The sequence below is a fragment of the Palaemon carinicauda genome, chromosome 34 (assembly GCF_036898095.1).
Source record: "Palaemon carinicauda isolate YSFRI2023 chromosome 34, ASM3689809v2, whole genome shotgun sequence".
Lineage (NCBI taxonomy): Eukaryota > Metazoa > Arthropoda > Malacostraca > Decapoda > Palaemonidae > Palaemon > Palaemon carinicauda.
The window spans coordinates 47832929-47847337 of record NC_090758.1 but is presented as its reverse complement, the minus strand read 5'-3'; the positions used below and the strand labels follow the sequence as shown (position 1 = coordinate 47847337).

Genomic DNA, 14409 nt, shown 5'->3' with positions numbered 1-14409 from the left:
TTCCTTAAGAAATGCAAGATGAAAAGGTAGTTAGTAAAAATACAGACTATATAGAAATTGAAACAATGTTTTTAATCTTTTAATATACAGTATATTAAGAAAACAAAAGCTTGCATGATACTGTATATATAGATCTGAGATTAATAGAAAATACAAATTAATATTGTTCTCATAATTTGAAAATATAACTAAAAGATCTTGGGTGGTTGGAATATAAAATTTGAATGAGAAAGCTGCATTCCAAATATTGGTACAAGATGTCATAACATGGACTGAACTCTTTTGCAGTAGAGTTTATTAGTATAATTTCATCAGTGGATTTGTAAATGACTTTGACTTAGCCACCTGTGGTTATTTATTGGTAACTAATGCCACTAAAGTACATCCATTTTCAACTTCTTGTTTACTTTGGCCAAAGGAGATGGCCTCCACAGTCGTAACATTGTCCACTTGGAGCTTCTAAAGCTCCATCTTTGAAACCAATAGTGCCTTTTCCTGAACTATATTTATTGCTATGGATTTTTCCAGGTTCCATTTGTTAAAACAAAACATCTTGGACAACAATAGATTCTCCTGCAATTTACCCTGCTCCTTTCAGATTGTTCAATTTAGTCTCTTTCTAGATTTCATACTCAAGGAAGACCATCACGTGTATATATTTTCTCATACTTTGCTCTTGTAACAAATGATTGATGAGTTAATACAACTTTATTCCCACAAAACCTCAGTTGCCAGCATAAAAATTGTACCATATTTCTTGTTGGTTTTCAAAATTCATCCTTGATATTTCATTACTTATTTCATGCATGCATACTTTTATGCTGCCTATAAAGCTTCTTTTTCGACGAGAATAGATTCCAATTTTCCAGAGTACAGTTTGAATGGTATCCAGTACACCAGTGTTTATTGGTCATGGCTCTAAGTCCATCACTTGTACTGTATGTATTTTCTCTCGAGACAAGTTCTTTGAATTTATAACACACAATTCATTGAATTATTTTCACAATTCATTGAATTATTTTAGTCTTGGTATTTTGTGTAAACACAGGCAAGATCAACACACATTGCTCCCTGTAACGAGGTACATCTGTATATAGTTGCCAGCTTAAAATGATAAATCTAGTATATTTCTTGTGAAACAGTATACTGTAACTGGCATTGTTGCTTTTCCAAAGGCATCCTTTACCTTTTTTTTTTGCATTAAATTTCTTTCATACTTTTATGCTTACTATAAAGTAGTACTAGTCAAGAATTTTTCCTCTTAATATTGCAGTAAAAAGTATACACAAAGGTTTCTCCAAAGGCAGTACAGTACTATGAATCAAGTTTCTCTATTTTATTCAATCAATTACTCTCATTTTTCCACTACATCTTTAGCATGCTAAAAATTTTTAACTTGTCATATAAGGTTTCTGAATCCATTTTCTCCGTCTTCATTGTATATAATGTGCTTTCTTTTCTGTATGAACTTCATAGCAGCCGGCCATTACTTTGGTTAGCTGCTCTACATCTCCAGACTTTGAAGGAATTTTTTACCTCCTGAATAAATCAGGAACCTTTGCAAGGTAGTGGGAAGAGATGGACAATGGCAGAAAAACCACATTTCAAAAGGGAAACAAAACACAATGACACTACCTCACTCGATTCATACCGTGTTATTTGTGTTCTGTCATATCCACTTTTTTATTCTAGAATTGTTAGCTAAAAAACTTTCCCTCATTATCAGTATGGATATGTAGTACAGACTCTGCGTTAGATATAACAATTTCATTAATTCTTTTAGTTTATCATGAAAGATTTATGGCTTTACTCATTAAATTGTCCCTTTTATGACTTCTGTATGGGGCATTGGAAATTCTTAGCTATGGCAGAATAAAAGACATTACTTCTCCTCTACGATTTCTGAAGAGATGTTTCACATCCATGCAACTTCTGATAGTCTTTCAGCCTCCTCTTCTGGTCTCTTCTGTAGCGATGCACGTACTGTATTGATTATAATAAGGCTTTTCTCTAAATTTATTAAGCTATGTAGCTTTTAAAATATGTGCTGTATTCCTAGTTAATGTGTGTTCCATTTTTGGTAACTGGTCAGAATGGCATACATGACCTTCGCTCCCAAACCACTATTAAATCACCAAGGGGTACAGGCTTCCTTTCTGTTGGTTCAGACACAACTAGAAAAGTCTTGGTTCAAACTGGTCGGCTCTGTCGTTGTTTCTCAACCACGTAGTTCATTTGGTATCTGTATTGGCTTTAGTTACTATTCTTAGAATCCGGGCTTTCTCATTAACCACGGATGTTGCACATATTATGAATTCCCATTTCTGGGAAACAGGGTTATGATGGCAATTTGCTCTAGCTCGAGCTCTATAGTTTCTTGTGTCTACAACCTCACCATCCTTGTGAGATAAGAATGGTGGGGGTGTTTGGAAAATCATCAGTAGCCATTGCATGGTCCTAGCTTGAGTGCTGATCATATGTATTAAAAGGTCAGTCTCTAGGGCATTGTTAATGTCCCTTGCCTCTGCCATTCATTTGGAGCCTTTAAACCTCTTGCTTCTGTGGTGAATACCGTATCCTCCTTACAGCTTTTATGCCACCATCTTTTGTAAAGATCTTTTGAAGTATTACAGAGAGAACTTTGTTACTAAGAAACAGCCGATATCTTTGAATACAAGAAAGGTCTTGAAAATGAAAATTGTTAAGTATTCTCCTGATGGAATGTTTCTATGTGCAGTAGTTTTGAATTATTTCCTGTCGTTGATTTTGAAAGAATTTCCAATCTATTTCTTCATACTGTTAAACCAATAAGTTTTTCCTTACGAAAAATTCTGAATTTGAAAATTTTCATCTCAATTTTGACAATGGAACTAACGGAAGAAGAAATGAATACACTATAACTCTATAGTGAAGTAGGTGAGGATATTGATTTAAAAGCTGAAGATAGGAGACAACTGGCGAAATCTAACCGAGGCCCTTTGCGTCAATAAGCGTAGGCAGAGATGATGATGATACTTCTACTGTTGTATATTTAAGTTATTTCCATAATGGTACTGATTAGCTTTGGGATAGTGCTGTCACAGCTCATCACACAGTTCACTGTAGGCATCAAGTATCTGTAGCATTGCTTTGGCCATTTGCTGCACTTGAAGTAAATCTTCTACTTAAACCTCCATTTCTGCGTCCTTTCTTCCATCATGGTGTTCCACTTTTTAAGGTTTGTTTTGTATAGCAACTGGGAAGCTCACCCCCAGTTGCTTCATGGCACTGAATTGCCTTGTCTTCAGTGTTTGAGCATGGAGTCCACATATATCTAATTGAATCCAAGACTGCAGAACAGACTTTCAGAACTAGTTGAGGTTGTGAAACAATTCAACATATGATTTACAAATGCCTTGAAACTGAATCATCTAAGCCTTGCCTTGTAACTAATGTGCAGTTATCAGGTTAGGTTAAGTACAGAAGGAATTTGTCTACCATGGTCTTCCACTCCTTTGGGTTAGAGTTCTCTTGCTTGAGGGTACACTTGGGCACACTATTTGTTTCCTTATATCCGTTACTCGCCGAGATATTTTCCCTGTTGGAGCCCTTGGGCTTATAGCATCTTCCTTTTCCAACTAGGTTTATAGCTTGGGCACTCAGGCACACTATTTATGTCTCCTATCTCTCATCATTTCCTTTCCTCACTGGGATATTTTCCCCGTTGGAGCCCTTGGGCTTATAGCATCCTGCATTTCCAATTAGGGTTGTAATTTAGCTATTAATAATAATAACAATGTCTTCCTGTTACTTTATAAGAGCAATCATGGCATTTACTCTTCTTTACTTTCTCTAATTCTTGTAGTCCATCAACTTTCAATTCCATTTCTTCATTCTTGATATGATAACATAAGGTTTCCAGTGCCAAATCTTCAGACCGAACTTTTTAAATTGACCAAATTTTAGATATAGCAAACCATACTCTTGATTGCTTATGTAAATGTGTTTGTGTGATTATATAATATTACTTTGTGTAAATTAATTCCTTTTTGTATAAACTGGCCATGAACTTCTTGTATTAAATGTACTATTTATGATATGAAGCTGGGTTTAAGTTTTTCAAATCAGGAAACCTGTACTTTAATATGTTATTTTTATTAGTAAAATAAATTTTTGAATATACTTACCCGATAATCATGTAGCTGTCAACTCCGTTGCCCGACAGAATTCTATGGAGGGATACGCCAGCTATCACAATACTAGAAGGGGGTGTACTTACCAGCGCCACCTGTGGCCAGGTACTATAGTACTTCTTGTTGACACCTCCTCAATTTTTCCTCGGTCCACTGGTTCTCTATGGGGAGGAAGGGAGGGTCAATTAAATCATGATTATCGGGTAAGTATATTCAAAAATTTATTTTACTAATAAAAATAACATTTTTCAATATTAAACTTACCCGATAATCATGTAGCTGATTCACACCCAGGGGGGTGGGTGAAAACCAGTGTACAAGATTAAAGGATAGCTAAGTATCCCATATTTCATATAACAGTTATCTCAAATAACAATGAAATAATAAGTACCTGGTAAGGAAGTCGAATTGAACCGTTACTCTGCCTCTTTTTTAAGTTCGTCTTCCTTACTGAGCGCAGCGTTCCTCTTGGAGGCTGAATCAACTCAAAGGTGCTAAAGTATATAGGGCTGCAACCCCTACTAAAGGACCTCTACACAACCTCTAACCCAGGCGCTTCTCAAGAATGAATTGACCACCCGCCAAATCAAAAGGATGCGGAAGGCTTCTTAGCCTACCGTAACAACCATAAAAACAACAATAAAAGCATTCAAGAGAAAGGTTAAAAAAGGTTATGGGATTAAGGGAATGTAGTGGCTGAGCCCTCACCTACTACTGCACTCGCTGCTACGAATGGTCCCAGGGTGTAGCAGTTCTCGTAAAGAGACTGGACATCTTTAAGATAAAATGATGCAAACACTGACTTGCTCCTCCAATAGGTTGCATCCATTATGCTCTGCAGAGAACGGTTTTTATTAAAGGCCATCGAAGTAGCTACGGCTCTTACTTCGTGGGTCCTTACCTTCAGCAACGCAAGGTCTTCCTCCTTTAAGTGAGAATGGGCTTCTCTAATCAGAAGCCTTATATAATACGAAACCCCGTTCTTGGACATGGGCCTCGAAGGTTTCTTGATGGCACACCATAAGGCTTCAGACTGTCCTCGAATAGGTTTAGACCTATTAAGATAATACTTGAGAGCTCTGACAGGGCAAAGAACTCTCTCTAGCTCGTTACCTACCATGTTGGAGAGGCTAGGTATTTCAAACGATCTAGGCCAAGGACGTGAAGGAAGTTCATTCTTAGCTAAGAATCCGAGCTGAAAAGAACATGTTGCAGATTCGGTCGTGAAACCAATGTTCTTGCTGAAGGCATGAACCTCACTGACTCTCTTAGCTGTTGCAAGGCCGACGAGAAAAAGAGTCTTGAGGGTAAGGTCCTTGAAGGAAGCTGACTGGAGAGGTTCGAACCTAGGTGACATAAGGAACCTTAAGACTACGTCTAGGTTCCAGCCTGGAGTGGATAGACGACGTTCTTTAGAAGTCTCAAAAGACTTAAGGATGTCTTGAAGGTCCTTGTTGGAAGAAAGGTCCAAACCTCTGTGGCGGAGAACTGAAGCCAACATACTCCTGTACCCTTTAATCGTAGGGGCTGAAAGGGATCTCTCATTCCTAAGATGTAATAGGAAGTCAGCTATTTGGGTCACAGAGGTATTGGTAGAGGATACTGCATTGGCTCTACACCAGCTCCGGAAGACTTCCCACTTAGATTGGTAGACTCTACGAGTGGAAACCCTTCTTGCTCTGGCAATCGCGCTGGCTGCCTCCTTCGAAAAGCCTCTAGCTCTAGCGAATCTTTCGACAGTCTGAAGGCAGTCAGCCGAAGAGCGTGGAGGTTTGGGTGCAACCTGTCTACGTGAGGTTGACGTAGAAGGTCCACTCTTAGAGGGAGAGTCCTGGGGACGTCGACTACCCATTGAAGTACCTCTGTGAACCATTCTCTTGCAGGCCAAAGGGGAGCAACCAGCGTCAGCCGTGTCCCTTCGTGCGAGATGAACTTCTGAAGGACTTTGTTTATTATCTTGAACGGTGGAAATGCGTAAAGGTCGAGATGGGACCAGTTCAGCAGAAAAGCATCCACATGAACTGCTGCTGGGTCTGGAACTGGGGAACAGTACAGCGGAAGTCTCTTGGTCATGGAGGTGGCAAACAGATCTATGGTAGGCTGACCCCACAAGGTCCAAAGTCTGTTGCACACACTCTTGTGGAGGGTCCATTCCGTGGGAATGACCTGATCCCTTCTGCTTAGGCGATCTGCTGAGACGTTCATGTTGCCCTGAATGAACCTCGTGACTAAAGTGAGGTTTTGACTTCTTGACCAAATGAGGAGGTCCCTTGCGATCTCGTATAGGTTCCTCGAATGGGTCCCTCCTTGCTTGGAGATGTAAGCCAAGGCTGTGGTGTTGTCTGAGTTCACCTCCACCACCTTGCCTAGCAGGAGGGACTTGAAGTTCAGCAGGGCTAAATGAACTGCTAGTAGCTCCTTGCAGTTGATGTGGAGCGTTCCCTGTTCCTCGTTCCACGTTCCCGAGCATTCCTGTCCGTTCAAGGTCGCACCCCAGCCCGAGTCCGATGCATCTGAGAAGAGATGAAGATTGGGGGTCTGAATAGCCAACGATAGGCCCTCCCTGAGAAGGAGATTGGTCTTCCACCACAAGAGAGTGGTCTTCATCTCTTTGGTGACTGGGATAGAGACTGCTTCGAGAGTCAAACCCTTGTCCCAATGAGCTGCAAGATGGAATTGAAGAGGGCGGAGGTGGAGTCTCCCTAGCTCGACGAACAGGGCCAGCGAAGAAAGGGTCCCTGTGAGACTCATCCACTGTCTCACCGAGCAACTGCTCCTCTTCAGCATGCTCATGATGCAATCTAGGGCTTGGCTTATCCTTGGGGCCGATGGAAAAGCCCGAAAATCCTGACTCCGAATCTCCATTCCCAGGTACACAATGGATTGGGAGGGAATGAGCTGAGACTTTTCTATGTTGACTAACAGACCCAGTTCTTTGATTAAGTCCAAAGTCCAGTTGAGACTCTCCAGACAGCGACGACTCGTGGAGGCTCTCAACAGCCAGTCGTCTAAGTAAAGGGAGGCTCTGATGTCCGATAAGTGGAGGAATTTTGCTATATTCCTCATCAGATGCGTAAACACCATAGGAGCTGTGCTTAGGCCAAAACACAGGGCTTGGAATTGGTAGACAACCTTTCCAAAAACGAATCTCAGGAAAGGTTGGGAGTCTGGATGAATAGGAACGTGAAAGTAGGCATCTTTCAGGTCCAACGAGACCATCCAGTCCTCCTGCCTGACCGCTGCTAGGACCGACTTCGTCGTCTCCATCGTGAACGTCTGCTTGGTGACATACGCATTGAGCGCGCTGACGTCCAGCACCGGTCTCCAACCTCCTGTCTTCTTGGCCACCAGAAAGAGACGGTTGTAGAAGCCCGGGGATTGATGGTCCCGGACTATAACCACTGCCTTCTTCTGTACAAGGAGCGACACCTCCTGGTGCAACGCTAGCCTCTTGTCCTCTTCTTTGTAGTTGGGAGAGAGGTTGATGGGAGATGTGGTCAGAGGGGGTTTGCGGCAGAATGGTATCCTGTAACCCTCCCTCAGCCAACTGACAGACTGGGCGTCTGCACCTCTCTTTTCCCAGGCTTGCCAGAAGATCTTGAGTCTGGCTCCTACTGCTGTCTGGAGATGCGGAGAGTCAGTTTTTTCCTTTAGAAGCCTTGGAACTTTTCCTAGACTTGCTCCTGGAAGAGTCTGGACGGGAGCTTCCTCGGCTGGGGGCTCTACCACGAAAGGGCGGTATGAACCTCGTAGCAGGAGTATCAGCCACTGGGGTGCGATAAGTCCTGGGGACTGAGGTAGCAACCTTAGTCTTACAAGCCGATGAGGCCACAAGATCATGTGTGTCCTTTTGTATCAGGGCAGCAGACAAGTCCTTAACAAGCTCTTCGGGAAAAAGGAACTTCGAGAGCGGAGCGAAAAGGAGTTGAGACCTTTGACAAGGTGTGATGCTGGAGGAAAGGAAGGTACAAAGCTGCTCCCTTTTCTTAAGAACCCCTGACACAAACATCGAAGCAAGCTCGCCAGATCCATCTCTAATGGCCTTATCCATGCAGGACATTAAGAGCATGGCAGAATCCTTGTCCGCAGGGGAGGTCTTCTTGCTGAGGGCCCCCAGGCACCAGTCTAGGAAGTTGAACATCTCAAATGCTCTAAAAACACCCTTCAGGAAGTGATCAAGGTCTGAGAAGGTCCAGCAAACCTTAGAGCGCCTCATTGCTGTTCTACGAGGAGAGTCTACCAGACTTGAGAAGTCAGCCTGGGCAGAGGCAGGTACTCCCAAGCCTGGTTCCTCTCCTGTGGCATACCAAACGCCCGCTTTAGAAGTGAGCTTAGTCGGAGGAAACATGAACGAAGTCTTTCCAAGTTGTTGCTTAGACTGCAACCACTCCCCTAAAATCCTTAACACTCTCTTAGAGGACCTTGCTAAGACGAGCTTAGTATAAGTAGACTTAGCTGGCTGCATGCCCAGCGAAAACTCAGATGGCGGAGAGCGGGGGATAGCAGAGACAAAGTGGTCTGGGTATACCTCCCTAAAAAGAGCCAAGACCTTACGAAAGTCAATAGAAGGTGGAGAAGACTTGGATTCATCCACGTCTGATGAGGGATCCAGGTGTGCAGCCTCATCATCAGACACCTCATCACCAGAGTGTAGCGAAGAGATCGGTAAGGTATGCTGAACAGCAGAGTCAGCACGAGCTGGAACAACAATATTTGTGGTTTCCTCTTCAAGACTCTGTTGAGGGAACACCTGAGGCTCAGTCTGCAAAGGCTGATCAAAAGAAGTAGCAGAAGGTAGGCGCATGGGTGGAGGAGGCTGACTCCTGGCATGAGTGTCTGAACTCAAGGGTTGCGCTTGCTGAGTGGTTGGCGGATGCGCAGTAGCAAGTTCCTGAGGAACGAGTTGAGGTTCCTGAGGTGTGAGCTGTGAGCGATGAGGTAGTGGCTGCGCAGAACGCAGTAATTGTCTCGCGAGTTGAGGTTCCTGAGGCGCAAGGCTAAGGTGTTGAGGTGCTTGCCTTGAGGAGGGTTGAGCTCGCTGCAGCGAGAGCTGAGGAGACTGACTCATGGATGGGAGAGGTTGTTGTACCTCAAGAGAGTGTTGCCTCACTGGTGGAACTGCAAGTGGAAGCGGAGGAAGTAAGGTATAAGCTTCCTGTTCCCATTGCTGAGGTTGCCTTAAGGAAGGCGGAGGGAGCTGCACACCACTGGAAACAGTAAACTCAGAACGTGGTAAGGTATCCTGAGGAGCCTCAACATCGTACGCCTGGCAGGCAGTACTGCGGTCAGGCGGAGCGATCGCAGGAGGAGGTGTAACCTTCTCAGCCTGACACTCACGCATCAAGACCGCAAGTTGTGACTGCATGGACTGCAGTAGAGTCAACTTGGGGTCGGCAGACACTAAGGTCTGCTGAGGTAAAGCCTTAACAGCAGAGATCTGTTGCGGCAGAACCTTACTCCTCTTAGGCGGAGTGCATTCAACTGATGACTGCGGCGAGTCAGAGCTGATCCAATGACTGCAGCCCGGTTGAGTTCTTGAGGTCTGGACTCTGCGTTTGAGTGGTCTTGAGACCTGAGTCCAGCGTTTCTTCCCTGACAATTGATCAGCAGACGAGTAAAAGACGGGCTCAATCGTCTGCAGGTGGGAGTGACGGTCTCTGGAAGACACGCCCGCAACCACCGAGGATACTTCTGTGCGCCGATCAAGGCCTGCCGAACCCTTTTGCCCTTCGACATTGCTTCTCCCCTGGGCTTGGGAGCTTGCAAGAGGTCCCGGACTGGGAGGACGACTGGCACGCACAGAAGTATCCTCACGCACCACACTGACACTGACACTAGCACTTGGCACTGCACTGACACTAGCACTCGTCACAGCACTGGCACTAATACCACCCACTGCACTCTTGACCTTAGTTCCTTGACTTCGGCCATAAGAGACTTATGATCACTAACCACTGACTCTACTTTGTCACCTAAGGCCTGAATGGCACGCAAAACAACAGACATATCAGGCTGAGGGCAAATAGTAGGTTCGGGGGTAGCCACTACAGGGGTAGGAAAAGGTAGGGGATCATGAGGTGAGGAAAAAAGTGAAGAGTGAGAAGAACTCCTCCTAACTCTCTCTCTCTCTAACTTGGTTGAATACTTAAGAAGACGGACAAAATCAAGTTCCGAAAGTCCGGCGCATTCCTCACATCGATCTTCTAACTGACAGGGCCTTTCCCTACAGTCAGAACAAGCGGTGTGAGGATCTACCGAGGCCTTCGGAATACGCCTATTACAAGACCTACATCGTCTATGGGTGGGGGCTTGTGAAATGTCAGACATCTTGAATCAAAAGAGTTAGCCAAGTGGGGTTTCAAAATCAAGCAAAAGATCGTTAACCGTTAATCAGGACTAAATAATAGCTATCTAAGCTAATATAGAAGTTTTCCAGTAAAGCGACAGCCGAAATCTGAGAGAAATACTTCACCAAAAGCCGTGAAAATACTCCAAGATCATAAGCGTATCCCAGAACGTCTTGCCGGAAGCACGACAGAGGAAAAATTGAGGAGGTGTCAACAAGAAGTACTATAGTACCTGGCCACAGGTGGCGCTGGTAAGTACACCCCCTTCTAGTATTGTGATAGCTGGCGTATCCCTCCATAGAATTCTGTCGGGCAACGGAGTTGACAGCTACATGATTATCGGGTAAGTTTAATATTGAAAAATAGTTTATTCAAAACGAAAAAAACTCAAACTGACACTAAATTAACCAATTGTTTTCAATAAATGATTTATGGAAAACCTAGAGCATTTTAGATATTATTGTCTAATTAATATAAACTTTTTTATGAAGTAGGTAGGTAATGGTATACAATTTTTAAATAAAAAATGCATTATAACAACCCAACAGTAAAGTGTACTGTATATTACCAGAACTCACAGTGACACACTCACCCTCTATAGAAACAACCATACCATAGCTAAGTATTTAATAATCACATTGTTTATGTCTTCTTGATGTCTCTTGCAACATGATATACGAATATTTATCTCGGGAATGACATAACATACTGTCTTGATGGTGGGATGTTTTCTCTGGAGGTAAGACGAGACCTTCGAAGATTGGTGGATTCTGTAACAATTTGTATCAAATGAGAATCTGCCTTTCCAACTCCTTCCTTCTCTTCGGCCTGTGGAGTAAAGATTTAGTTAGTCCTAAACTGATAAAGTAAAGAATTTTCTTCTACACTTAAAATGTAATATAAAGTACTGTACTTCCAAAATAAGTTCACAGAAGGTCCTCAATTTAAACTTAATTGGGTCCAAGAAGCTATTTGTAAATTGAACTTTGTTGAATTTTGGCCTAGGGTCGGCCTAATTTTAATCCCTTGCCTTTAACATCCAGCCACAAAAGTCAACAAATAGTTGGGTTTCATATAAAATAGATATCAGGTTATTACAAATGTCATTTTGCCTACTGTATTAAATTTTATAATATCTTATTACAAAATTTCTTCATCTTATCTGTTACTTTCAGTTGTATTTGTGTATCTCTGAATGAAAGATGAGGTCCTTCTTATGAATATAATATGCAAAAAGATTTTAAAATTGCATTTTGCTTTATTATATCTTTGTGTATCCATTTGTATTTACATCTGAGCTGAAGATAATGCAATGAAATTATTTTTATATATTATATACAGTACTGTATCGGTTACGTATTTTAGATGAAAAATCAAGCTTCTCACGTTTGGCAAAATTAAAACTAGTACAAATTCACCATGAATTACTTTATAAGATACTGTATGCAGAAAAGAGCCTGTAGTTTTCAGGTTTCACTTCATGCAATAAGGCAGTATATATTGAGGCACTTATTTAAATAAACATAGTTGCCGGAAATATTTTTTAAATGGCGAAAATAGCAATAAGTCCAAGGTTAGAGAAGCTAAACAGCTAAATAAGAGAAAAAATGTGGAAATGACAGTATCTATGTGTTTACGAAGTGAGCGCATACCAACCGTATGAAAAACCTGTATCTGTCTCAGTTAAGATAATACTTTGTTCCGTAATAAAGTATTTTCTTTTTATATTATCTCTATGGCTTCCTGCATCTGAATTTTAATGTATTTCTAATAATTTCTTCATGGTATCAAGTCTGCGGTGTGTTTCAACACACTATAGTGATGCCGTAACCAAGAAATTAATTGATTTTCTTGAAACGAGTTTTGGGATTGGTATGCCCGAGGAGTTTGGCAAATTCCCCACCACTCGGTGTAGTGGTGATATGTTTCCCCTTCATTCTATATCTACCATGGCACCTCCCCCAATTTTGGAGGATAACCAACATCAAAAAGAACAAAAGTGGGATTTTCCTCTTCGTTTCCCCTTTCCTGATGAGAGACTCAGCGGAGTTTGGTTGTTACTATTAGGGTGCCACAGACCACCTTCACCCCATTTTCCCCCACAATGAAGTTTCACATGTCGACTCCCCAACTGCCGCTACCTCAAAGTGGTCACCATAAGGTGACCCGAGGTAGCAGTAAGGCCTATCAAAACTGGTCACAATCGCTCGCCATTCATTTTTATTCCTAGCACTCTTTTGCCTCTCACACATCTATCCTCCTGTCAGCTAGGGATTTCTTCACAACCTCCATCCACCCACTCTCCTTTATCCAGGGAACAATTAAGTGGAGTTAGTTATAGGTGGGATGCAGTTTATAAACGACTTCGTTTGTATTTTAGGAAAAAGGCAAATATGACAAATTCGTAGATAATTTTTATTTTTTTCCAACTATACAAACCTTAGCTATTTATTAGTTTATACTTTCGGCGGAGCTGAAATGAAGAGCCATTAAAATTTAGCGAGGGTTAACTACCCACACCGCTAGTTAGTGGGGGGTAGGGGGGTAGCATGCTACCACTCCTGTTCACACACCTGTGATTTAGTTTAGTTTGCTTGGAGGTAGGACTTCAAGGGGGATACGGCTGGCGGGCAAGTTTGTATAAATAGCTAAGGTTTGTATAGCTAGGAAAAATACAAATTATCTACGAATTTGCCATTTGTTCCATAACTGGAATACAAACCATGCTATTTATTAGGGGTGACTCGCCCATTAGGAAGGGTGGACGTCCCTGCCAATCTGGCTTTTGGCTTTACCCGGGGTCCGCCTATCTGAGTATGTTAGTACTCAAAAATAAGGAGTCCCTGCCCTCGCTAAAACCTTGCTACGCAAGGTTCGCGGCCTACGAAAGCTGTGTGTTGAGACATGCAGAAGTATGACTGTCTAGGTAAAGTTATTTCAAGTCAATTGTAGGATAAAACTGATGTAACCAGGACTTTCCCAAAACCACCTAACCAGGGTAGGGGGACGCAGCAGTATTAGCTTAATACTAGGTACACAAGGGAGCATAGTTTACCTGCAGTGGTTTGAGGTCAGCATATGCAGAGAACTCAGGATGCTGCTTTCCCAACGAGAGGGTAGGATGAAGAAAAGAATAAGAGCCAGTGAAATCTTTTCATTCACACAGACTAAAACCGGGTAACAGTGCCCTCAACCTTCGGATACTTGTCCATTAAGGAGCCTGAGATTTAGACCAGCTTTTGTGCAGCCACCACAGGGCCGATAGAGAACGTATCGAGCCTCCTGTGGGTCACGTCCTGCAGGTAGTGGGCTGTGAAGGTCGTTTCACGCTTCCAGACCCCAGCTTGTAGAACCTGCGTCACTGAGTAATTTCTCTTGAATGCCAGGGACGTAGCGATGCCTCTGACATCGTGTGCTCTAGGGCAACGTGACGGAGGAGGGTCTGGATTCAGGGAATGGTGGATGACCCTGCGAATCCATGCTGAGATGGTATTCTTAGTGACCCTTCTCTTTGTCCTTCCTGTGCTCACAAACAATGCTTGCACTCGAGGACGAACTGCAGCTGTTCTCTTAAGATAGAACCTCAGACTCCTTACTGGGCACAGTAGGAGATGGTCTGGGTCATCTGTTACAGAACGGAGACTTGGAATCCGGAAGGAGTCAAACCATGGGTCCGGAATCCTAGGATTTTGAGTCTTAGCCACAAACTCAGGGACGAACCTGAACGTTACCTCCCCCCCATCCCCTTGAATGGGCAACGTCGTACGAGAGACCATGAAGTTCGCTGACTCGCATGGGTGAGGCCAATGCGAGTAGGAACATCGTGTTCCAAGTCAGGTGACGATCAGAAGCCTGGTGTAATGGTTCGAACGGAGGTCTCTTAAGAGACC

The 14409-nt window shown here is 42.9% G+C and overlaps 1 long non-coding RNA gene across 1 annotated transcript in view; it reads right to left on the bottom strand.

Annotated features, from left to right (window-relative positions):
* LOC137627137 (uncharacterized) overlaps window positions 1-14409 on the bottom strand; it is a 34205-nt gene that overhangs the window by 1694 nt on the left and 18102 nt on the right. Inside the window, exon 2 of the long non-coding RNA XR_011041139.1 lies at window positions 11112-11347. This is a non-coding gene — a long non-coding RNA (uncharacterized lncRNA). The remainder of the gene's footprint in view (window positions 1-11111; window positions 11348-14409) is intronic.